This window comes from Lissotriton vulgaris, chromosome 7, assembly GCF_964263255.1.
Source record: "Lissotriton vulgaris chromosome 7, aLisVul1.2, whole genome shotgun sequence".
Classification (NCBI taxonomy): domain Eukaryota; kingdom Metazoa; phylum Chordata; class Amphibia; order Caudata; family Salamandridae; genus Lissotriton; species Lissotriton vulgaris.
The window spans coordinates 142,715,225-142,742,482 of NC_141695.1; positions in this window are offsets into that span (position 1 = coordinate 142,715,225).

Here is a 27,258-nt window from a genome sequence, read left to right on the forward strand (position 1 = left end):
TCATATGGCACAATTGGTCGGTGTGGAGACCAAAGAATTTTTAATCCAATGAATTTAAAGAGAATTTAAAGAAAATAGAGCCTACTCCGCGTTTTAATCGCCAGAAGGCTACATATCGCACTTACTTCTAGCGATGCAGATGATACCAATTATATGAGTCTTGATTGTACCGGTGTTTGAAATTAATTACACTGGAGTAGAGCACAGAGATGAATCAAGTGTGCCACGGTTGCGCTACAAGGAATAAGGAATCGTTTTAGTTCCTGTCAAGTGTGCACGTTTGTTTTATTTTTAACTATAAAGGTTAAAACATTTACCTTGCAACACTTTAAGTGCAGTAGTGGATAGGAAGAGATACACCGTCCACTTTCGATTGTTGATCAGTTATCACTAAATATAAGCTGAATGAAACAAAGAAAAGGCAATGTTGTAGCTTTTTGTGGTAGAAAAATAACCGTATTTAAATAACAAGAGGTGCTACACTGAGTAGACCAAGACATAGAGTTGATATAAAAGTAAAATTACAGCGCTTGTAAAAGGGCATGTACCCTAAGGGGCGGTAGCCCATGTTATGAGGGTCTATTGCTTGCCACGGTTAAAGGAACCTTGGTTGTTTGTATGATGCAATGCAAAGTTAGCAGTAGGGCATGCCTTCGACATTTCAGGCATTAAAGACAAACAGTTCGCAATTATGTGGAAACTTGCATTTAAATTAAGGCAGAATAATTTTTAAAGACAGTTGCGCTAACATCAACTCTAGTTCAAGTCCCCCGGAGGTTTTAAGAAAAGGGGGGAGTAGAACTCCTAAACTGGGAGTTTACAAATGCCGGTGTCATGGATCGGCGTTTTACTTAGGATGGTAATCAGCCGTAAAACGGAAGCGGGCTGCCGGTGTACTTACTTAGAATTAATCCGCATCGAGACGTCAGAGCACATAGGATCCGGGCGATGTAACACTGTTGCAGTTACATGCTCATTAAATACTTTTCTAGCATTACTTGACCCTCGCGTAGTCTCGCGATATTTCGAGCGGGTATGGAAAGCACTGTTGTTTATAGTTAGACGTGGCGGCCATCTTAGCATGTTTTCGGTGCGAATTAAAGGCTCGTAAAGCTACATCATAATAGAGTATTTTAGGTACGACTTTGCAGGATAAGAATGTCATGCGGTCGGACTGACATTTAGTTGTATTTTGACCATTAGAAGGAAATGTTCACATAACAATTAGTCAAGAAATATACATTTTTTGTTTAACAATGGCAATGTTAATGCGGGCAGAGCCTGAACGTAAAGTTCAACAGAGCATTGTTTTACAGTGTTTCACAATTAGTTATAGATAAACATGGATTGGTAAATATTGAAGAAAATTCATTTGGAACATTGTACTAGATCACAGTTATATCTGTCACTTACTATGTGCTCACATTCTAGTCAGTTCAAACGTTTGAAATCCAGATGTATCAATCAACATATAATTATCACATTATGACCAGTGTTAATATTAGGACTTAAAATATATCAACATTTAGGCAGAATGTATACAGTGTTGCCATGGTGTTGACAGAAAAACTAGGATGTGTGCACTGATAGTTGGGATAGGCTGAAACAGATAACGTTATGCAAGCCAGAGTGTGCCATTCAGTGCATGAATTGAGTCCATTTTTAACACTGTTGGCCATTTCGATCCAACGGTTTTCTTGAATTATTAGACTTTTGTCACAGTTTTTTTGTCTGATTGTGGGTTTGACCACATCTATCACCCACCATGTCATATCTTTTTCTGAATGTTTTTTCAGGGAATAATGATCAACTAGTGGAGCATTGTCCACTTTGCAGCGAATTCGAGATTGGTGTTGCAGAATTCGCTGCTTAATCATTTGGGTGGTTTTCCCTATGTATACCTGACCACATGGGCATTGGATACAATAGATGACATTGCTCGTACGGCAGTTAGAAAAGTGTCTGATGGTAAATTCACGTCCATTGATCACAAAGCTTTTGATGTTTTTAGTTGTTGTGCAGGCCCTACAGTTATTACACCTATAGTGACCAAGAAGTGGTGATAGCTGTTTCATGTTGTCAACGGTGTTAGTGTCTTGTTTTTCATAGGCATGAACTAGATGATCTCTGAGGTTTCGCCCACGTTTAAATGAGAACATAGGTCTATCTCTGAGTTCTGGTAATTCGTGCAAGAGAGACCAGTTTTTTGTGACAATCTTTTTTCAGTTGTTGACTGTGTGTTCCAAAGGTGGTGACACACACTAGTGGAGTCTGATTGCATTTGATCTTAGTTTGCATCAGAGCCTCACGGTCATTATACCATGCACGCTTCACCCAAATGATTAAGCAGCGAATTCTGCAACACCAATCTCGAATTCGCTGCAAAGTGGACAATGCTCCACTAGTTGATCATTATTCCCTGAAAAAACATTCAGAAAAAGATATGACATGGTGGGTGATAGATGTGGTCAAACCCACAATCAGACAAAAAAACTGTGACAAAAGTCTAATAATTCAAGAAAACCGTTGGATCGAAATGGCCAACAGTGTTAAAAATGGACTCAATTCATGCACTGAATGGCACACTCTGGCTTGCATAACGTAATCTGTTTCAGCCTATCCCAACTATCAGTGCACACATCCTAGTTTTTCTGTCAACACCATGGCAACACTGTATACATTCTGCCTAAATGTTGATATATTTTAAGTCCTAATATTAACACTGGTCATAATGTGATAATTATATGTTGATTGATACATCTGGATTTCAAACGTTTGAACTGACTAGAATGTGAGCACATAGTAAGTGACAGATATAACTGTGATCTAGTACAATGTTCCAAATGAATTTTCTTCAATATTTACCAATCCATGTTTATCTATAACTAATTGTGAAACACTGTAAAACAATGCTCTGTTGAACTTTACGTTCAGGCTCTGCCCGCATTAACATTGCCATTGTTAAACAAAAAATGTATATTTCTTGACTAATTGTTATGTGAACATTTCCTTCTAATGGTCAAAATACAACTAAATGTCAGTCCGACCGCATGACATTCTTATCCTGCAAAGTCGTACCTAAAATACTCTATTATGATGTAGCTTTACGAGCCTTTAATTCGCACCGAAAACATGCTAAGATGGCCGCCACGTCTAACTATAAACAACAGTGCTTTCCATACCCGCTCGAAATATCGCGAGACTACGCGAGGGTCAAGTAATGCTAGAAAAGTATTTAATGAGCATGTAACTGCAACAGTGTTACATCGCCCGGATCCTATGTGCTCTGACGTCTCGATGCGGATTAATTCTAAGTAAGTACACCGGCAGCCCGCTTCCGTTTTACGGCTGATTACCATCCTAAGTAAAACGCCGATCCATGACACCGGCATTTGTAAACTCCCAGTTTAGGAGTTCTACTCCCCCCTTTTCTTAAAACCTCCGGGGGACTTGAACTAGAGTTGATGTTAGCGCAACTGTCTTTAAAAATTATTCTGCCTTAATTTAAATGCAAGTTTCCACATAATTGCGAACTGTTTGTCTTTAATGCCTGAAATGTCGAAGGCATGCCCTACTGCTAACTTTGCATTGCATCATACAAACAACCAAGGTTCCTTTAACCGTGGCAAGCAATAGACCCTCATAACATGGGCTACCGCCCCTTAGGGTACATGCCCTTTTACAAGCGCTGTAATTTTACTTTTATATCAACTCTATGTCTTGGTCTACTCAGTGTAGCACCTCTTGTTATTTAAATACGGTTATTTTTCTACCACAAAAAGCTACAACATTGCCTTTTCTTTGTTTCATTCAGCTTATATTTAGTGATAACTGATCAACAATCGAAAGTGGACGGTGTATCTCTTCCTATCCACTACTGCACTTAAAGTGTTGCAAGGTAAATGTTTTAACCTTTATAGTTAAAAATAAAACAAACGTGCACACTTGACAGGAACTAAAACGATTCCTTATTCCTTGTAGCGCAACCGTGGCACACTTGATTCATCTCTGTGCTCTACTCCAGTGTAATTAATTTCAAACACCGGTACAATCAAGACTCATATAATTGGTATCATCTGCATCGCTAGAAGTAAGTGCGATATGTAGCCTTCTGGCGATTAAAACGCGGAGTAGGCTCTATTTTCTTTAAATTCTCTTTAAATTCATTGGATTAAAAATTCTTTGGTCTCCACACCGACCAATTGTGCCATATGATGAAATTTATTGCTATTTTGTTTAGTGTAAATAGGAAATGTAAATATATTCAGCTGTGTCATAATTATTGTATGTCATGAACCAGGTATTTAATTTAACTGTACATATCATAATGTATTGTTGTTTTTTTACAGAGGGTCATCAATTGTATATACTACTTTGTAGTCCTGATGATGGTCTTAAGAATAACATAATAAGACCGAAACGTCGACCTGCGTAGTCCAATTCTGCCTAGTTTGCCCCCTAGTCATCTTTTGATTTTCTTCTGACTTTGGGCTATAACCAACCAACTATTGAAATACAGCAGTCTGGACCTTAATTTGGATATGTCCAAGGAAAAGCGACCAAGACCTTGAATATCCTTATTGTATATCTATGTATGCACCCTGCTTTTTATGATCATTCATTGTTTTTGTACAGATATTTTGCCTTGAAATTTAATAATAATTTTTCAGACAATACACCCTGGTTCCTTGTTTTATTGAGCAATATTGCTTTATTATGATGTTAGTGTGGTAACATCTTATGTTTTTTATTTTTAATTGAATTTAACAGCTACTGATTTAATTCTCACTTGGGTACTGTGATTAAATAACAAGTCCTAAAGGTGCTGTACAAACTCTAAAAAACAAAATCCCTTGCTGGCCATTTCTTTTACAAACCTTGCCCAAGCCCGCAAGGGTATATTGGGTTGCTCACCCTTGTGTACAATGGCTTCAGGAGTGACACTATCAGCGCCTGCAGGGACGACTGCGGTAGTCCCTGTGACTGCAGCGCTTCCTGGTACACTATATGTAAGCGTGGGGCAAGTAGGTCGATATAGGCCCCATAGAACTCGGCCGGGAGGCCATCCGTCCCAGGGGTTTTATTTTGCGGGAGCGCGCGGATGGTCTGGCGTATCTCCGCGATCGTGATAGGGCGTTCCAGATCTTCCCCCTGATGGTCCTCAAGCCGTGGCAAGTCAAGCCCCGCCATAAACTCTTCAAACGCCGTCCCTGATAGTTGTTGGTGTGGGCTGTACAGTGTCTCATAATAGTCCCTGAAGGCAGTATTAATGTCAAATTGTGTTGTGGCTTGCGACCCTCCCTGGTCAGTAACCTCTAGTATAGGCAGGTGTACTGGATCATCTCGCACTATACGGGCCAGCAACGGCCCCGATCTCTCCGCTTGCGCGTGCTGTCTACATGTGTACTCCCTATAATCCAGCACTTGCAGTTCCTCCAGTAGCTCAGCGTGTTGTATGTGCGCCTCCTGCAGTAGCGTGAAAGGCAAGTTTGTGCCTGCAGCCTCACTTTCCAGCATAGCTAAATGTTCCTCCACCTCCCGGATCTCTCCAGAACATTATGTCTCATGCCCACCCGTGTGCTCATCGCCTCCCCTCTGATGGGCACCTTAAAGGAGTCCCATTCCACCTGCCGGGAGCTAGCTGTACCCGTGTTTATGTTAAAGTAATTTGTTATTGCGTCTGCAAGTGATGCTTTAAATACAGTATCTTCCAACAACTCCGTGGTGAGGCGCCACTTTGGTATAGGCGTTGGGACCCTACCCCACTGTAATGTAACTTCCACTGGGTTATGGTCAGAGAAAGTCTTACCCATATGTTCCGCTATGGTTACCGCCTCTAGTAATGGTTTAGCACAGAAGACGCGGTCTATTCTGGTGTGTAGCCTATGGGGCGGGGAGTAGAAGGTATATTCTCTATTCAGCAAGTGTTTGCATCGCCATGCGTCAGCCAAATCCCAACCCTCTGCCCATTGCGCGAGCGCGTCAGCTGCCTCCTACTCTCGGTAGCCTGTAGTGGTGGGTGTGACCTGTCTAGTGATATATCCAAAACTGCATTAAAGTCCCCGCCTATAAGCCAATGATATTCTGCCCAGTCTGCCAACACTCTGTTTATGGTAGTTAAAAAATCCAACTGGCCTGAGTTCGGCGCATAAACACTGCCAATCACAACAGGGGAACCATCCAACATCCCACGGATGAATACATATCTACCCTCCGTGTACAGCCTCTTTTCCACCAGCTTAAATGGAACTGAGTTCCTGAGCCATATAGCCGCCCTTCTCGAGAACACAGAATAAGAGGTAGCAAACAATTGTCCTTTCTATTTCTTAAGCAGTTTTACGCTCTCTGCACTGTTCAGATGAGTTTCCTGAAGGCAAGCTACCATGACATTCCTACGATTAAGTTGTGCCAAAAGTCTATGTCTTTTGTGGATGGACCCCATACCTCGTACGTTCCAGGTGCACATTTTGTAGGTGTTAAAAGTCCCCATGTTTGGCCATGTCAGGTGTTTCCAACAGGTTCTGTACCAGAAAGATTGTGTGCAGTATAGGTAGTGACCCAAGTGCCTTCAAAACGTATAACCACCTAACTTTGAGGTCCCCAAGTGAAAAAACTCGAGGTCCGAACATTATTGCCCAACGTGGGCAACAATTAAACCGGAACATGTCTATGCGTTGGGGGGGTGGTACCCACTTACACCTGCCTGGAACCTGTTGGTGTTACTACAATGTGCCCTAAGCTAGTGTGTCCCCAATCCCTGACAACCCACTCTCGCCCCTGCGCAAGTCTCATACATTACCAACCGGAGTCTTCTAAGGTTACAATCAGAAGTCATTCGCCACTTGGGCCGTGATTTTGGGAAAGAGCTGCAGGCTATCAGCAGAGCCCGACACCTCTGTGTGCGTGCCTGAGTTGCTGCCCAAGTCCGATTTGCCTCTTGCGTCGTGTACAGCCAGTGCAGCTTCTGTCAGCTGGGCTATCTTCATTTTCGTCCCAGAAGGGGCCGACGTCGTCCCTCCACTTGCCGTTGACCCCCTCGCATGCTCCTCACTCGTGTCAGCTCGCTGTTGTTCCCTTTGGCGTGAAGGTCCTCCACCTTGATTCTCTTCAAACGGGTCTTGTGTATTCGGCGGTGTCAGAGCCACCTCCATCCATTCCGCCGCCTCCTCAGGTGTGTCAAAGAAATATGATTTGTTCTCATGTATTATTTTGAGGCGGCCCGGAAATAGTAGTGCATATTTCAGGTTTCTATCCCGCAGTTTGCGTTTTACCCCCAGAAACGTCGACCTGGCTATCTGCACCGCCGGGGTGAAGTCTGGGTATAATGAGGTGGTCTTATCCTCATATCTCAGCGGTGCTTTTTCTCTCGCCACTCTTAGCACTGAGTCTCTGTCTTTGTAGTGTAGGAGGCGTGCTATCAATGCTCGCGGCGGCGCACCCGGCCTAGGTGGCTTCGCAGGCATTCTGTGTGCTCTCTCCACACTGTACAAGGGGGTAAGATCTTGCGGACCCACAATCTTCTTCAGCGAGTCCTCAACAAACTGCGTGGGGTTCCTCCATTCACTGCGCGCCGGTATTCCCAAAATTCTCAAATTGTTGCGGCGGGCCCGCCCTTCTGCATCGCCCATCTTGTCCCAGAGCAGTTTAATCTGTTTCTCCATGTTCTCAATTTTTGTGGAGTGGTCCGTCTGCTGCGGTATTAGGTCATCAAGCGCGATCTTATGTTCCGAGACCTTTTCGGCAAGCTTGTTATGATCTGCCCTAAGGAGCGACAAGCCAGTCGCCATGTTGTCCATACGCATTTCTAGCACCTCCCTGGATGCCTTTATTTTGCCCAGTATGAGGTCCAGCTTAGCGTCCTGCGTGCACTTGCTCGTCGGCGGTATTATTTCCATGTTGGAGGAGGCCAGCTGGTCCTCCGAACCAGTGGATTGAATGTCCACATTTTTGCCCTGGTCTTGCACCTTGGCCCTGTTTTTACCCATGGCTCTCGTCTTCAGGATGGCGGTGGCAAAGTCCCACGTGCTCACTTGATGCCAAGGTATGTAATGCGTGTCTTCTGTTGCCGCACCCTCATTAACCACTGTCTCTCCCACAGGTACTCGTATGTGCGAAGTCCAGGTGCACTACAGCTCCAGAATCATGTGTAGACCAATCGCCGGGCCCCGGTAGCGCCACTATCCGGTGTTCGCTGGGCTCTTCGCGGTTCTCCCTATCTAGGTCTGACGCACCATAGCAGCCCGGAAATTGGGTGACTGCTTCACACAGTACTCCAGGGACTTGTGTGTTATGCAAGTAGGAGGCTGTCGCTCTGCGCTCCACTTCTGGCGCTACCTCTCGATCAGGGTACCTCCGCACTGGTCTCCGGCGGCTCGGAGTGGATCACACCTGCTGTGTTACACCTTGTGTGGCACTATGACAGTGCTCTTCGCCGTGTTGATGTTTCAATGCGCTTAATAATGTCCCAGTAACGCTCCCCGCACTGGCCGTAGGGAGGTCGCTTCGGTCCCAGCCGTGTAATGGCAGCCGCCGCAGCAAGTTAGAGATGGCGCCCTCTTGTTCCGGCCCGTCTGTAGCGGTGCGTGCCCCTCCCGGCTCGGTTATGGAGCTCTCACTCGGGTCCCGCACGCACCTTCCAGCGATCAGCGGGTCATTCGTGCCTGTCCATAGCGACACTGCAACTCTCCCAGGATGTCTGGGTGGCCGCAATCTCCCCGGGTGCCGGTGTTCCGGATACCGCGCTTACACGCCTCTAGTATACCCCCGGTGTCGGCTCAAGGAGCACGTCCACGTTGTTCTGCAGATACACAAACCGTGCAGGTAATTACAGCACCGGGGCAGTGTCGCTCCAATTACTTTGCCGCAGCAGGACACCGCTCCACTCTGCAGGTCCCGGCGTACCACAGCGCCGGCAGGTCTCGTCGAGCCCGGCACACCCTCCAACTTCAGGCCGTGGCTTGCTTCAGGGAATTAGGCCTCGCCGGCGTCTTCCATCGCGTTCTCTCCCGGATGGGTTTCGGGAAACACAGCCTGTTTCTGTTGGTTCACCGCACTTACGGCGTTCTTGGGGCTTGAGTGGGCGTCCAAGGGATACGTGTAGTCAGGATGATCAGCTAGTATTCCGGGCAGATCACGGAGCTAACTCAAAGCGCGTCCGCCATGCTCGGCTCGTGGCCACGCCTCTCACCTAAACGGCAACTTAATAGATGATACAGCAGTATGCCTCTATTTCCTATTTCTGTGGTACCGGATTTTCATAATTTATTCCCTACTATATTGTATTTTGGAGATTCTAGCATTTCATCTCAGGTGAATCTAAACATACCACCTTATTCTTGTGCCGTTTTATTATTCATCTAATTCCCCTTAACAATTACCATATGGTGATTCGGTAGCATTAATACAAATTTTACCCCCCATTTGTTGGCTCTGAAATATAATTCGAAAAACGGGGCGCTATTTACTGCCATACACTGGATAATATTTGTAAAGCCCTGTCCTTGTTTCCAAACAATACTTACATTTAAAAAGGTATTGTTGGTCTTCCATTAGCGCACGCAGACACAGTTGTCATTTAGAATCGTGTGTCTCCTAGAAAAACACGGGACGCTGTTTACTGTTATGTGCTAGAGGTTATTTATAGGGCGCTATCCTTATTTCAGGAACAATACTTACATTTAAAAAGGTATTGTTGATCCTCCCGTCGTGCACACAAACCACGTTATGAATTTGGATCGAGTAATTCCTGAAAGACACAGGACCCTATTTACTGTTGTGTGCTAAAGGGTATTTATAAAGCGCTATCCTTATTTCAGGAATGATACTTACATTTAAAAAGGGTATTGTTGATCCTCCCTTAATGCACGCAAACCCCGTTGTGACTTTGGATCGTTTAACTCCTGAAAGGGCTTTGTATATTCTAGGGCAAAGGGATAAAGCAAACACAGATGTTTCTATTAATCTAGCTTTACCTATTTGCTCACCATTTGGGGCTTACAATTATGCCTTCTTACCTCGAAAAACCCAGCACTGGTATGGAGGTTAGTTCACTCTTGCTCACTCTGGTCGTCTTAACAGGAAAGCAGCTAGATTTCCAAATGGCTTGCATCTGTTTATTTAAGTGTTAAAACCCAGACTCTCATTGGTGGAAATTGTTTAGTTACAGGTGTTTCGACTACCTCTTCGCGCTTTTACTATCCTGACCCAGAAATCCAACCCTCTTAAAAACGGAAGTATGGACCCCTGATCTTATCATTGGCTACAATTTTCAAGCCTCGGTCTGGCTTGTGTTACCACACAATTGCGTCATCGTTCCAACCCCGATTAATAAACACCAATTGTTTTATGTGTAAGGGACATGCCCACTGTGCCCACTGCTACAGAGACTCATTAGCTCGGCCTCATGTTTATTTGATCACTGTTTGCAGACGTGTCACAGAATACGCCTTTCAAGCCAAGCCTCATTTTCGACAAAGTGCGCGACCTCAACCATTGTCATTTACACACATTGCGGGGTGTCTTATGTTATTGAAAAGTCAGTACCAGAGGTCTTTATTATTCGCCAAGGTTGACGGTGAACCTGTTATCCAGATTTCACAGTTCATTTTTTAATCATTTACTATGCACTGGCTCATATTTCTATTTATTTATTTCATACCAGACTAACATTTCTAGGTATCAAACTCACACCTTCACTCGTTGAATTAGCCAGATTTAATATTTTTCTCACGGTGAATGGGAATTCATGTATTTACAATGCTCATGTGTTTTTACGACCATATGTTTCTATTTCATTTCTATATCTTAGTATTACTTTCAATAAATACCAATAACTTAATTGGCATTATATATCATACTCCAGATTATCCTATCTATTGTCCACTAATTGATGCCCTTCATGGTTTGATTTTATCAATGTTTGTCTTTTCTCCACATCCTATTCTGATAATTTTAAAACTATATCTAAGGATGTAACCTTCTATTAAGTAATCTCCTCATTCTATACTTCCTGGTTTATATATTTTTTGTTATTCATGTTCCACCTCATATCTTGCTGATTGGCTACTAATTTCATCCATTCTTCTCTTGTGTTAAAGCCTTTGTCAATTGTATTGAGGTAACACATGAACCATTGTTCACGCTTTTTTCTGATTGCTTCCAAATTTCCCCCTCAATGGCTTATATTGACCTTTTCCAGGATGTAACAAGTAAAATCGTTGCATCCATGGTTATTTTTGAGGAAAAGGTCAGTCAAAAGTGCATTTTCCTTTTTATTTTTAATAGATGACCTATGTTCAAGGAGTCTTATCTGGAGCTCCCTTCCAGTCTCCCCTACGTACCCCCATCCACAGGGGCAAATGAGTAGATAAATGACACTTTTGCTTCTACAATTGTTGAGCGTTTTCGAGGACAGGGCTTTCCCATTAAAATTGAATGTTTTGGTTTCTATACAGTTTGGGCAGATAGAACAAGTGCCACACTTGTAATAACCCACCTCTTTAGTCTTATTACTTAGGGTACTTTGAAAACTATTCTCAGAGTTTTATACGTTTTTACAAGGGGATTCTTAATTGTTTTATTCCGCCTAAATGAGAAAAGTGGTTTGGATATTGGAGTAGTAAGACCATTGTTCACAATTTTCCAATTGCGATTCACAATATTTTATTGCTCGCACCTGAATACTGGCTTACAAATACTATCCAATCTTGGACATTATTCTTTCTCTTTTTATTCATGTCTAGTAAGTGGTCCCTATCGTAAAACCTTGCCCGTTTTAGTGACTGTTTTACAAGTTTTTTGGGGTATCCTCTCTCTCCTAATTTTTTGTCCATGATTTCTGCATGGTAGTAGAAGTCATTTAGATTAGTGCAGTTGCGTCGCAACCTTAAAAATTCACAAAAAGGAATGTTGTTCTTTTGGGACTGTGGATGATTACTTTGGTATTGTAACAGGGTATTTTTGTCTGTTGGCTTGGAGAAAAGCCCCACTTCCAACATTCCTCCTGTTTCCTTTATCTTTATATCCAAAAAGTCCACGCTGGTTTCACTATAGTGGGCTGTGAACTTTTAGATTTTCTTTGTCCAATATAGAGGACATGACCCTGGTGGTGTCATCCTGGGGAATATTCGTATACAGAGCTTCGATATCCAAGGTGACCCATAATTGGGTCACCTTGTCGAAGCTCTGCCCCTCAAACATAGAGGTGGTATGGGCTGTGTCTTTTAAATATGACCTTTGCTTCTGGACTATCGGTCTCAAAAAGAAGTCAGCATATTTACTGAGGGGCTCTAACAATGAGCCCAAACTACTGACAATGGGCTGCATTGGGGGATTAGTTACATTCTTATGGATTTTTGGTAATCCATATATGGCCGGAATTATTGGGTTGGTATGGAAAAGGAACCTATATTCATCTTCACAGATCATATCATTTTCTCTGCCATCATTTAAAAACTGGGCCACCTCTCTCTTTAACTTGTTGATCATACCGGTATATAATGCTCGGTTACATTTAAGAGAGTCCTCATTCTGCTGTCGTAGTCTGTACTATTCAAGACTACTACCCCCCCCCCCCTTTTGTCAGCAGGTTTTATTATTATTTGGTCACACGCTTTTAGTTGTAACAGGGCTGTTCTGTGGGGTTTAGAGAGATTGTTTGCTTGTCCCTGATGAAAACTAAGGCTCATCTTGATTTTAATTTCCACAATTCTTTCCAACAACTCTGCATTCTTCTCTACCTGGCATAGGTTAGGAGAAAGGGTCGATTTTGGCTTGAAGCCTGTTGTATTAGGGGTGGGCTTATATTCTTTGTCTGCAAAAAATCTGTTCAGTCTAATCTTCCTGAAAAAACTTTTCATATCTTTTTCAAGCTCAAATCTATTTGGGGGGGGGGCAGTGGGAGCAAAGCTAAAACCAAATCCTAAAACTTCCTGTTCCTCAACTGTTAATACCCTATCTGACAGGTTAATTATAGGAAATTCATTCACCTCCAATATCGTTGATTCCTTGTTTTTAGGTAATTTGGTGGTGGATGGTTCCTCATCGGTTCTTCCCGAGGGTAGTTCCGGTATCCTTTCTGACCCCTGTAGGGGCGGCCTCCTAAAAAATGTTGGGGTTCTTTTTGAAAATGAGGGTCAGGTCTTCCTACTTGTTCATTATTGTGTTCCTCATCTTCACTGGACCCGAAGGTTTCTGAGAACGTAATTATATTATTGCCTCCTCTAGAATATACCTGTCTTGAATACGGGGGGTTTTCCCATTTCACTTCTCTTCTCGTCGTATAATAATCTTTATGTAGAAATGGATATACAGATTATGCACTAATTTTTTCTATATCTTTTCTGAGTTTCAATGTTTTTTTGTTTGTTAGATACTCATAGTATCCTTCCGTCTCTAGTGCTATCTCTTCTAATTTCTTTTTGGCATCCTCTACTGCTGTATTTTGTTTAAGTGCAGTTTCTAGTTCTTCTAATTGTTGGCGTTCCAATTTCACCACTTCTTGCGGTGTTTCAATTATGAGGATAAGCCAATCTCTGCTGCATCGATTAACAATATGTGTCCAGATCTCCAATTTTTTTTTTTTCAGTAAAAAGTTCAGGTTCATTCCTAATACGTAGTCATAGTGGTATGGCCCCCGCTCTTAAATAACCTGTTAGAAATTCTGCGTGGAGTTCTGTCCTTATTAGCTTTTTTCTGAGATTAGGTATTTTAATTAACTCTTCATGGCTGCTTTTGCTAGTCATGGACTGCCCCCTGATCGTGGGTTTTGATTTAGCAGGCTATTTTGCTGTTCCTCGGAGAACCCAAAGGTCTTGAAATTGTCCATAATATATCAATTCCAATCACCGGGACCAATTGTTAATAGTAAGAGCCAAAGAATGAATCTCATCTAAGGCCCTCCTAATAAACCTCTCCAATCCAAAAGGACTGTACAATCAATGGGTAATAATTCGAGAGAGACCCCCTTAGCGCACCAGGGGATTAGGGTACTAGTAAACAGTAAAAAAGGAAAAGATCCCTTGGTGGCACCACTTTTACAAAACAATCAATATACACTTTGTACCAAAATTAGCCCATGTATAAGAAGTGATCACTAGCATGAGATGATACACAGTTAGTAAATTCTATGGATTCTTTTATTTTTTAATTTTTTGTAAACACAAATTTTGAGTATTACAAATTCTAAAAACAATACATTACAATTGCATTAAAACATGCACATTAGTATCACATTTGTACCTATATTTCATTAAAAACATTAGACAATAAAAAACAGACACAATTTTTAGGGTAACAAAAGTTTCTACACAAAATATGCTCAGAAAGAGAGGAGAGAGACAAACAACAGACAGTTCCTCTTTGTCATATGTGGACACATCTGGAAAATAAAAATTTTAAGAAACTAATCCTAGGCACACTCGAGATATTGTGTCTACAGAAAGAGCTCTATCCCTTGATTGTGTGAATCTGGGCGTCAACGCGTTTTGATGGTTTTACTTATAATGGACCATCTTTTTCAAGACAAAATTAGATATGTCCCTCCAATTACAGGCACTGTATGGTTGCCACTTTCAAAAGAAGTCCTGCAGGTAAACATATTTGTATAAATATTGTGTCAAGCAAGAACACATTGATCTATCTAATACATTGTAGTTCCTTTTGTACTACATAACACTCATCATTGAAATGCAAGTTATATACAATCTGAGAAAAATCCATGCTGATTCATAAATACATGGTCATTGATCTTCATATTGCTACCTCTTCTACATTTTATATAAATCCTATAATTATCACATTTTTTATTCATTATATTGTCGAATTCCAATTTTCATTTTTCATATATGGGCTCTTGATACTAACTACCCTTTTGCTTAAAGGTCAATTTTTTTTAAAGTGAATATATCTAAATGCGCATCTAAGCCACCTACCCCCTTCCCTTATAGAAATTATTTAGGCCGGGTCAGTCATGCAGGTAATGGAGGTTTCATTTATTTGCCATATGTCATATTATTCATTTGTGTTCATTAAATTCCACACTTTCATATCTTTTCATTTCAGTCATCAGGATAATTTCTGTAAGGAAATATACTGGTATTACTTCACCATTGTTTTTTATATGAAGTTTCCTTCTCCTGTGCTATTATTTCCTCCAGCGTTACCTTAAATTCTTAGTATTCTTTAGTTGTTTTTCACATCTATCGGTTGTTAATTCACAAGAGTTCCTTTTGTGTTCCTTATATGTATTAGTTCATCTAAATGGGGAAAAATATTGGGATGACTCAATTTTTTATAATTTTTTTCATGGCAATTTTTATATATCCTTAACATATCTCCTTTCATTAGCGATATATATGCAGTCTTCTCCTTCACCTAAATGGCAACTTAATGGATGATACAGCAATATGCCTCTATTTCCTATCTCTGTGGTACCGGATTTTCAAATCAATACAGTTTAATCAATGTATACCATTATTTCTCTGAACTCATTGAGTGTGAACCTGTAGCCAGACCTAAAGAGTGGCTTTAAAACTTAATTTGATTTTTCAAAGATCGCAAACTGAACTGAAGGCTGGTGGCTACGTAGCTGCTGGGAGCTCATTGTACATTCATATTTTCGACTACATGCATGCATGAAGTTAGGGTGGGAATATAAATCCTCTGCAAATACACTAACTTCGCTGTTTAGATAATCTACTAGGTTGAACATTTCATATTGAAAGAAACTAACTGCTGATAAAAACATGTTTGCCCTTTGAGACTCACATACCATGCACTTTGTTCTTTTGTCAATACCTTTGGCCCTTGTTCTGGCTAACCCACGGATAATACATTGAACGTCCTCTGCTTCCTGATCAGTTGTTGGAGGAGGACAAGGGGTAGCCATCCATCTTCTAAGTGGCTTGGTATTGGGTTTGGTTGTTGTCTCTTTCTCAGATAACTCAGATTCTTGTTGTGATTCACTGGTTTGTGATATTGTTTTTTTTTTCTCCCAGGCCTTTTTTCACCGTATATTACTAGTGGCACTTGTTACAATGAAAAAATATTGGATTCTCTTCACCCATCAGTTTCAATCTTTTGTGAAATTTGTCTTGCTGTATTTCTGCAGAATCTCAAACTCTCTTCCGTCCAACCGCAGTTAATGTTAGCTTTCCTTTTGGATTAGTTTAGCTTATGACACATTTTTCTTTATTGAAAGAGTCCTCAGATTTTGTAGGTAGCCTCGCTCTGTTAGGAGGTAAAGACCCTCTGCTTTCACCTACTTCACTGTTGTTTATGAATTTGAATCAACTGAAAGCCCTAAACAAAAACAATATTAAAATGAATTACCCATATGATGGCTAAAACACATCATTATTGAGCTGCCATCATTTTTGAAAATAGAGGAAGGGTTGCTCTGAGGAGGTATTTTCTGCATCTATATGACAACCTGACCCCCAAAACGTATGTTTTGAAACCAAAATGAAGTATATAGGTCTCATGGTTCCTGAAATATTACATCATCACTGCAACACATCTGCCATTTTTAGGTCGATCCTGACCAGCACGCATGCGCTCCTCTGGCGTTCTACTGTAGTAGAATATGGAAGAGAAGCCCGCATACTATCTGCCCATATTTTTATTTGGCTTGTGTGTTTGTCCATGTAAATGCTGGACTTTTATTCCTTAATAGGCTTGTTAGCCAACCCTTTGAGTAGATCTTAGAGACTGCATTTATTAACGTAATAGGATGGTATGATCCCAGATTTTCGGGAAGCCTTTTTTTTTTTTAAAACACAATTTTCACTCGTGACCATGACTCAGGCGGTCGACCCCCATTAAAAATGTATACAATCAGCTCATGTAGGATATTTTGTAGCCGGCTGACAAAGGTGAGATGAAATTTGGTCAGAATACCATCATTTCCTACTGCTTTCCCCTTTGCTGGACTATTCAGGGTCAACTGTATTTCCGGCCAGCAAGGTGAGCTGTCAAGGGTTGACTGGTCCTCACTATCAAATTTTGTAAATACTAGGGGATCTAGGTACTCTTCAATATCCCCCTGAATACTGGTGTCATTGACCGTATATAAAGAGTGATAGCCCAATCTGCTAATTAAGCTCATATATCTTTTCTTTCTGTGAAAGAGCCTTACTCACAGCTTTATCCGTAAATATGTTAGTGATAGCTGCTTTGGCAATTACAATCTGGCATTGTACTGTCTCCACATTCTGGCCTTCTCTGACTACCGGCACCAGCTCCTCTTATGCCATATCCAGATTATCCTGCAGCACTTGCTATGAATGTCTGGCCTTTGCATTACGATTCAGGGAACACCAGAGTGTTTCCCCTCTAATATCTGCCTTTATGGCATCCCAGACTATTTCAATTGAAGTACTTCCCATATTCTCAGCTAAACACATTGGGATCCACTGTCCCATGTGTGCACAATACCAGGTCATAGATCAAAGCTCTTTCAAATGTTCAACCCAGCACATTAGGATTAACTAACCCCGTTTCTAATTCCAACAGCAATGGATTATGATCTGAGAGCAACTGTGGTATTATGACTATTTGACACTTTGAATTTAATTAATTAGAAATTAAGATATAGTCCAACCTGGCATATGGCATATGTGGATTAGAAAAGTATGTATATCTGGGATCATCCTATCTTAACAGCTGCCAACTATCGACCAGGCCATGCATAGGACACATATTCCTCAAAGCTTAAAATGCTTTAGGCTTTCCACCCACATATCTCCAGGTTCCCTCTAATGACAAATCATTGGGTAAATTAATATTACAATCCCCACACACCACCAGTGGAAGTGGCCAATCAGCAAGTTCAGCCGAGATAGTATTCAGTACGGTGGGGTCATCGCTATTGCATCCATATAGTATGCACAACATTAATCTCTTATTGGCAGCATATTGACACTCAGTGATCGCCCATCAGTCGAATTTATCTGCGCATGATCGAATAAACTAAAGTCCACATATTTTGGCCAAAATCACCACCCTCGTACTCTGACCCCCTGTGTAGTCGCAGTTATCACACTAAATCCCAATGTTTTTAGAATATGCAGTTGTGTAACGTCTTGATGTGTCTCTTAGAGACATATGATATTTGCATCCAATGATTGTAGTCCCACCGCAACTTTTTGTCTTTTCTTCACATCGTTTAAGCCACATATATTAATGGACACCAGTTTTGAGTAAACTCATCCAAATTGGGAACAAAGGCCAATCAATGGTACCGTATTTCCATAGGACACAGCAAATCCTCTATGAATCTCACTCATGTGCACGATACATACTGCAGGTTCGACCTTATCAACAATAGTGCACATGTTACTATCACCTACGTGCAGTGCATTTGTTATTTCATCTCTCACCCCCTATCTGAGAACACCCCCTCCCTCTACCGCCACCCCTACCCACCACCAAAAGCCAGGCTCAATCATGAGCTTGTGTGAAGACATCTGTACCACACCTCCTCTCCCTCAACCTCCCCCCCTTACTCAAAATCACCTTATCTAAAACCACATCCCAGACCAAAAAAAAAAAGGGCAGCCACATATAGAATTTGCCAAGCCTTAGATTTGCTTCTAATGTTTTGGGATTTTTTTCTTCTTCCTTCGCCTGTTTCCTTCTCTCTTATTTCCTTTTTCTTTTTTTTCCCTTTGTCAAGTAACATTTGTATGATTTCTCGGGGCTTCAACTTTTAAAAAAACCTTTTTTTACTGGGGTGCTCCAATTGGTTTGGGGTATGGTTTAATGGAAGGAGGTGCAGGTTTCCTCCTGAAAACTTCTGGAGTCTGCATTCCCTGGAGGAGGGGGGCATGCACCACTGTGCCCGAGCCCCACTGAAAGCCTCAGGGCCTCATCCTCTACAGACGATTTGTTATAATTGGGGGACATGTGGTCCCCGAGCTTCTATGAGGCCCCATCCTCTTGAGCTTTTTTTATCATTTGAGGAAAGAGGCACTCAGTCTCCTCCCCAAGCCTCAATGAAGCCCCAGGGAGCCTATTCCCTGGGGCCTTTGGTATATTCTGGGAAGGTGGGCTGCAGTGTCCCCAAATACTCCATCCCCCAGGAAAATGTTATTTTATGCCCAGGAGATTTCAGGCACACCCTGTCCAGACTCATCCAGGCAGTAAAACACAACTTTGCTCCCTTCCAGGAGAGGGCAGAGAATTGAGCTATTCCGCCAGGGTGGAAGCAAAGACATGGAGCTTGTTTACACCAGTACTACAGTGGGTGCTGGCTGAGGAGCCGGTCAAGGCAGCGGGGACCTTGGGCCTTCCCTCACTGTGCCTACTGTACTGACAGATATCGGTGCCCTAAGAAGGCAGCAGAACACCCACTGATTTATTTATTTTAAAGTTTGCTCCCACCACAGCGGTGGCTGGTGAGCTGACTGGAGCCTTGCAGCTCACCCTGCAGGGTCCCCCAACTATTTATATTTTGTGGATGCAAAGTTATGTTTCTTGCTGGTAAGAGTGCAGACAGGGAATGCCTACAGCAAACAGCAATGACCCTGGAGAATGGGGTCCCCCGGGACACTGCTGCCATTAGGCCCTGTGGAAGGGGCCCCCCACACTATAGGATGGCTCTGGGAGTGGGGCCTCACAGTTCCTCCCATTTACAAAAAAGGCCTTAGGCCCTGGGAGATGTGTCACCAGGGGTAAAAATGGCCCAGTGAGAGGGCTGCATGCTTCTCTCCCCATTAGAAATCAGGCGCCCCTGAGGGATGGGGTCTCTGAGGCTCTAAAATTAGCCTTGGGAGGGGAGATATGAACCCTCTCCTCATGAAAAAGAAAGTAGCCCCAGGCAATTGGAACCCTGGGGCTTAAAAATGGTCCAAAGAAAAGCTGTGCACCAATATTAACATTAAAAATCAAGCACTCAAGGGATGGGGTACCTAGGGTCTAAAAATCACTCGACGATGAAGAGGCCACGAGCCCTCTTCCTTTAAATATTAACTAATCTGGGATCCCCTGGGCCTCGAGAAGGTTTGGTTAGAGAAGCTGCATGCATTCTCTCCAAAACATTGTTGCACAGACCCCCGAGGTGCATGCACACCCCACCAAATCACAAAATGCCCATCTCAAATTACATCACTTATGGCATATCCACAGAACCACTCACACACCCACTTACATGCCATACAACCTCATGTCAAGCTGTATGGGTGACTGGTTGTATGAATGGCTGTAAGGGTGAGTGAATAGTTGTGAATCGCTGTATGGGTGAGTGAGTGGCTCTGTGGAATATTGAGTGGGTATGTGAGTACTGGCATGAGGCTGTAAATGGGTATGTGAGTGGTTGATTGGGTGTGTGTGTAGGCATACAAGACATTTTACCGGGTGTGAGTGGGTATGAGTTGTTCTATAGATGATGTCATCAGTGATGTCATATGAGATGTCATCACTGATGTCACTGATCATGTAATGAATGATGTAATCTGTGATATCATAAGCAGTGCAGGGGCGCAAGTTATAGTTAGCTCAGGTAACTATAACAGCTGAAGGTCTATGGTTTTGTATGAGTGAAATCTGAGCTTGACTATAACGTCTCCTTTGTTTTTTTCAGTCAATTTCTAAGGTTTCTGTAGTTCTATTTCCTAACTATAATGCCCCTGTCATGTTTGGCTTTTTAAGTGAATTTCTATGCTTTTTTAACTAGTAGTCGCGTTTGCAGAGTGGTCGAGAAAGGGGGCGAGCTTCCAACCAGCTCTCAGCAATCACGCTGTGTGGGACTTAATGATAGGTAACAGGAGGAAAGACCCTCAGAATTAAAGGGGACTACATCCCCCAACCAGTAGTGCGCCAGGATGCGCGTTTGCAGAGTGGTGGAGAATGGGGGCAGGCCTCTGACCAGCTCACAGCAATCCCGCTGTGTGGCACTAACTGGAAGTAGCAGGAGTGGCAGTTGGCCCCCAAGGAGTCAAGAAAATTTCACCCACCAACCAGTAGTGTGGCAGGAGGCATGTTTGCAGAGTGGTGGAGAAAGTGGGTGACCCTCTGATGACCAACCACCAATCCTGCTGCATAGGACTGGGGGTGACAGGAGGGGACGTTGACCCCCAAGAATCCTCAGGAGCCAAGGGAATTTCATACCCCAACTCATAGTGCGCCAGGAGGTAAGATTGTAAAGTGGTGGGGAAAAGGAGCAGGTCCTCCAGTGACTTTAAAAAAATATTTTTTGTTTTATGAGGGGGGGTGGGAGGGGGCACCACGTGGCCCCCCCATTCCCTGGGCCGAATTCAGCCCCAGGGACCACATCTTACTGGGGCTGGTACTTTTGGAATGGGGGAGCTGGTATTGCTCTCACTCACAGGGAGCTGTTGGAAATGCAGCTCCCTGTGTGTGAAAGTAAGTCTGCTTTGCTACCAGCAAGAGAGAGCATTTTCCATGCTCTTGCTTGCGGGAAGCATAGCATTTACTGAGGCTTGGCTGGAGCAGTAAAGCTTCCACCAAGTCACAGCAAACATCTACGTTTCGGGGATAGGCACCCCAGGACATACCAGGAGCCATCTATGGCTCCAAGAAGGTGAGGGGGCGCATGGACCCCCCCATTCTAGGACTCATCCCCAAGGAGGTAGTGTTCCCCGGGTCTGTGCCCCCCGCATTAATGTTATCTTTAGCCCCAGGGAGGCCACACACCCTCCTGCATAAATGTTAGATTAAGTCCAGGAGGTGGCAGTCTCTGGGGCGGGCCCAGCGATCCAGCCCACATTAATGAACTGAACTGGGGTGGCAGAGTGGGCTAAAGAACGGTAATGGATTAAACCCAGATCTTTTGACTGGGTGTGAGTGTTTGATTGATTCAGATGCTCCGTCCATCACCAACCCCCTTTTGTACCGCTTTTGGCCGCCATAAGTGTGGCAGGGTATGCTCAGACGTGAGTCCCTTGCTCACTTTGCCACTGGATTCAAGCAAGCCGGGCTGAAGACGGCTGGAATGCCAGAAACCGGTCCTCAGAAGCTTGTTTCCGGTCCAGGGAGGACATGGCTTGGCAGTTTGGACTGGACTGTTCCCATGAGGCACAGGGTCAGACTGATTTGCATATAGCCATGTCTGAACTGGGGTGGCAGAGTGGGCTAAAGAACGGTGATGGATTAAACCCAGATCTTTTGACTGGGTGTGAGTGTTTGATTGATTCAGATGCTCCGTCCATCACCACCCCCTTTTGTACAGCAAAAGTAAAGAATCACACAGCGCAAGGAGCAACGCTACACTGAAGGTGTTCCACAGTCAGTACGAAGTGAAGCACAAACCTGCGAACGAAAAGCAAAAGGACACAGGTAGTCACACTACGTGACTCGACCCGCCAACTTAGCTTGAAAAATGCAGAGAAGAAAGAACCAAGCCACCATGACGGAGAGACGCTGGGAGCGCGTCCTCGAGACCTGTCAGAAGATCACAGGGAAGATGACGTGCAATAAAGTCACCGCCAGAAGCCGACCAGCCAGATGGTCGCCCAAGCAAAGAAGCCGACCAGCCAGATGGTCGCCCGAGAAGGGAAGAAGAAGCCGACCACCCCGCTGGTTGCATGGAGGAAGAATCCGACCACCACGTTGGTCGCCAGGAAGAAGCCGACCACCCCGCTGGTCGCATGGAGGAAGAAACCGACCACCCCGTTGGTCGCAAGAAAGAAGCCGACCACCCAGTTGGTTGCAAGGAGGAGGAAGACGACCGGCCAGTCTGGTCGCAAGAATGTAGGAGCCAACCTGCCAGTTTAGTCGCCAGGATGATGCTGACCTGCAAGAAGTCAGCGAGCAAAGTGATCTACCAAAGACATCAAACAAGACTGAAGCAAAATCTAATGGAATTAACTTGAAATCGGAAGTTATCAGATTACGACACTGTCGTTATTTCGCTCTGTGACTGGACATGTCGTCGTGTCCTTCTTTAAAATGTAAATTGATACAAGTATCAATTTACATTTTAAAGAAGGACGCGACGACAGGTCCAGTCACAGAACGAAATAACGACAGTGTCCTAATGGAAGGACAAGACCAGAGGGAAAACAAGCTGAGTGCACGCTGCTCGGAGAAGCCTGGTCAGGATGAGAAGGAAGCGAGAAGACCGGACCGCGTCACAAAAGGGAAGAAGAGAAACGATGGCGAGTGAGTGACACGATACCACGAAGAAAAGGGAAAGTAAGAAAGGATGACCCATCCTGAGTGGGACGGCGCCAGGACAAAGACAGAAGAAGGAAAAGGAGCAGAGTAAAGAGGTGTGTGTGACAAGACACCACAACACACACCAGAAGGGGAACACCTGATGGAGAAGGTGAAAAGGTGCACGACCATCTCAGCACAGTTCCTGGAAACACATCAGCACCACTGGAAGTACACATTTGCGTGCAAACCTGAAGGTCACCCAGGGACGACAGAGGCGAGCAGGCCGGTCCGTTCGTAACAACCACCTCTGGGATGGAACGGACACAGAACCGTGGATATCCAAGGGACAGAGGCCTCAGTGACACCGGTGGCAGCGGATCTCAAGACGAGAGATGGACCATTGAAGCTTGCTCTGGAGATCCAGAGAGAACATGGGTAGCATGAAACGGAACAAGTGCCAACAACACCCTTTTCAGGTGGAGCTTCCGACACGGAGAAGGGACCCATAGCGACTCCTCCAACTCGCTTGGAGTGACAAGGTGGCTGCCCACCGGTCCAGTGGAAGCCTGGCAGCAAAGGACCTCCGGGTCGTCCTGTGGGAGGGGACACCCACGAGAGAGGGGTATCAGTGAGATAGATACCCTGCAACTGCAGATCCTGTCAGAAACAGACACCAATTGGACAGAACACCTCAACCAGGAGTATACAGTGGACAGCAGAACACAAATGATGCACCATCATTCCATCTGCACTTTTCACCGACTGCGGTGTTGGAAGAAAGGAACTGGAAAGCATACTTCCATGGAGCATGTACACAAAGGAGCACAACCACAGCGCATCAGAACATTGTGCCAACGAGAACTAATGGTCCAAGCTGCAAGGACACCCTCGCCGGTATGTTACCAGCAGAGAAGAGACTATGTGGAAGTCGTCCACATCGAGTTATGTTTGTTTTGCAATTTTGTATTTTTCTCCCGCAGGTTCGAACTTCATTTTGTTTGGACCTTCATTAAAGTTTGGGAGGGATGTAGTATCGCAGAGATACGTTCTAGTGTTCCAGTATGCTTGTCACACACTGAACAACCACCCACCACAGGCGTCATCAGTCAGATGACCCTGCTAAATTAAAAGGTGCTGAGTGCACGTGCTCAGGGCCAGTTAACCCAGTATACTACTGTGTCTGTGTCACCTCATATAACAGCAGGTGGGCCTAGCGCCCCCACATCTTTACGAATGGAACTAAAAGGCAGGCCGGGGATCAATTTAGAAGCTGAGCTCCCCTAGGACATCTCTCTGAATCAACATTGGGCGGATCTCCTGTCCATGTGGTCTGTTTCAGTGAGGACAGTCAAATGTTCACTCTAATAAGAGACATAACCGCCAGTCCGGGTGAGTTTCTGATGAAGATAGCAGAAAGTCTATGATTATCCCAGCCGGTGCCTTGCCTGTTGTTTTTCTGCAAAGGCACTACTATACTGAGGGCCGGGTTGCACCACAAGAATTACTACCTTCTGCTCTTTAAAAGCTGATCACAGATTGCATTAAAGTTAATTATCACCTCTTGCTTTGCCCGAGGAGCCGCCCACCTGCCACTGCACCACGAGAGCTGTTCACAGCAACTGCAGTGCCCACAGCTACCATCTGGCTGATAAAGAGTGAGGTAATAGCCAGAGCAATCTGTCAGTTTCTGGTGCAGGCATCCAGCTCTGACTTGGGTATGCACCTTCTTGGCAGCGTCAGCCCTATCTCCATCGTTCATGTAACAAAGAAGGTCATGTGATGCAAAAACACCGACCACAGTTTAAACTGATGTTGACAATTCTGTGGACAATGGTAGTTTATTTAATGTCCTTAAAATCCTGTTTTCTGTAAAAAAGTGCTTTTTTGCAAAAGGACAAGTTGGCTCAGCAAATAATTAAAAATGCTTACCCAGAAAATACAAACAAAAGATAAATCAATATGTATAAAATGCACTGATCATCCCATATAGAGATCTACTATAAATAAGTGCATCTGCAGTGCCTTAAAAAGAAAATAGTTCAGATTATTGGGGAAAAGGTTGGATTTTTTGTATATGTAAAAATATACAGCATGATTCCACATATCGTTTTTTAGGCGTGGAAGCAGTGGTGTCTGGCAACATTAATTAATGGTGAGGCACTCGCCATAAATACTGCCGGCCGCCGGGAACTCCAAACTGATGCTCCTCTTCCTGCACGGATCCTGGGGGGTGACAAGGAGTAAGAAGGAAATGGAAGGAATTCCCTCCTGGTGCATCCAAATCCAACCAATCCTGGAGCTGCAGAGCAGTTACAGGTTTGTTTCGAGCAGGTTAATCCAGCGCTCATTTTGAGGCTGGAGGCCTGCGCCTGCAACCTCTCAGCTGTTGTACAGCGTTGGGATTGCTGCCTTTGAATTGTGCATGTCAACCTGACATGAGCTCTTGAGCACCTACAACGTCATCCTGCACTCTGCATGAATCTGCCTCGCCACCACCATCCACTCGCTATGGCTGGCAGCACACAGAATAATAAAGTGGTAATGAGCATTTTATTATTCTGTGCTTACCGCTGAGCTTGCAGCAAGTGGGGCGACACTGTTCTGCCCACTAACAGAAACTGCCCCTGAATGGATTTGCTAATGTAAATTTGTCATCACAATTAGAGGCCTCACTGTAGCTCTTTACAAGTGAAGTGCCTGAGTGGTAGGCAAGTAATATTTTTTCCATACTTGGCCGATCTCAATCGCCTGTTTCAAGGAGATTTGTAGTAATGCTAAGAAATCCGGTCATATTTAAGAAGATATTATCTCTGAAGGATTTGATTACATAATATTAATTCATGAAAAGATACCTCAGTATTTTGAGGCTTTAGCCGTGCCAAGTATCACGCATCAGGTGTGAGACTGACGCATTTTAGTGTGGTGGTGTGCATCTGGTGCACATCACTGCATTAAAATGCATTGTCACGCATTCATAGCGCCCTTCACCACCATTTCTGTTGGTGGCACAAGTGAGACTGATGTAGGAGCTGTGCCCCATTTGGTAAAGCAGCTCAAGCCTGGTGAGTGCAGTGCGCACACTGTGCTGCATGTCCATACCCTGCTGATGGGAAGCATTACAATTATCACCAGTTCACATGAGCTGGCCGCATTCAATCAGCCACTCACTTTCAGCCCGGGCTGCAGCGCAGCCTCACGTGACTGCAGTGCCGTAGATATAGAAACTGTCTTATGCTCTGTGATAGTGATCAAATCGCGGCAGAGCGCCGGGCACTGAATGATCCGGGGGTGGCGCCTTGCCTTTCTATGTTTTCGGCAACTGGCGCCACCGTGTGTGGATTATGACCAAGTAATGAGTGATGGTGGCAGGCAAATTAAACTTTATTTTCAGGTACGCACGGCCCGCCCGAAACCGAGAGAGAGCATATGAGGCTAGCGTCATCTTGTCCAAATGACCACTTAATTGGTAGTGCACTGTGCGCCAACCTCAAACCTTCAGAGGGTTGTCAGCACTCGTGACTAGCAGGATGTTTTTAACTATATAATCCTGCCAGCCCCAAGGAAGGCATCACTGGTGCTCAGGCGAAAATAACATGCTCGGGGTCCTGTAGCTAAAAACTACTGCCAAGTGCCAACTAGAGCAGACACTCTTGAGGAGAGCTGCCTGTGGCACTTTGTTCCCTCCGACTCAGCTTTAAACTGCAGCTGAATCACAGAAACACGTTGCACCTCAACAATGTGAAAAAAACTGTTAGCTGGTGAAGCATTCAGCCTTCAGACCCACTCACAGGCAGTGGTGGAATGGACAGCAGTAGTCAGGTGAGTCAAGCACTTTGACTAGGGTTGTCACATTCCCAAGAGAAGTTTGTTTTATCAAGTCTGCTAATGCCTGGACTTAATACTAAATAGAACTGGAAACAAAATCCGATTTATTGATTTGTAACGTTCTATTTCTGTGTTTTGTAATTACTCTAAGTAAGTCATGGATCAGTGCTAGAACACGTTTAAAGTGCTTTCTATTTGCATTTGTTGTTTGTAGTATGTTCAGTTAAAGGTTGCAAATATTTACCAGCTTCAAGTGATTTTGCTTATTCATGCTATAATAACATGTCTGCCCTGTGTTCATTTAATCTGTGCAGCACC